This window comes from Alligator sinensis, unplaced genomic scaffold (genome assembly GCF_000455745.1).
Source record: "Alligator sinensis unplaced genomic scaffold, ASM45574v1 scaffold1455_1, whole genome shotgun sequence".
Lineage (NCBI taxonomy): Eukaryota > Metazoa > Chordata > Crocodylia > Alligatoridae > Alligator > Alligator sinensis.
The window spans coordinates 61,552-61,760 of record NW_005843493.1 but is presented as its reverse complement, the minus strand read 5'-3'; positions in this window follow the sequence as shown (position 1 = coordinate 61,760).

The following is a 209-nucleotide window of genomic DNA, read 5'->3' as shown; positions in this document are numbered from 1 at the left end:
CCGCGGGGGGGCGGGGGCGCCCCCCCCCCCCCCCGCCCCCGCCTCTCCCCCCCTGCGCAGGGGTGCGGGAGCGGCGGGCGGAGCTGCGGGCACCACTTCGCTTCCGGAGCACCGGAGACTGCGGCCCTGGGCTGCGGCGCCGGCCCTGCCCGAGCCCGAGCGCGTCCCGGAGCGGGCAGCGGGGAGAGGGTGCGTGCGGGGCGCGGGGC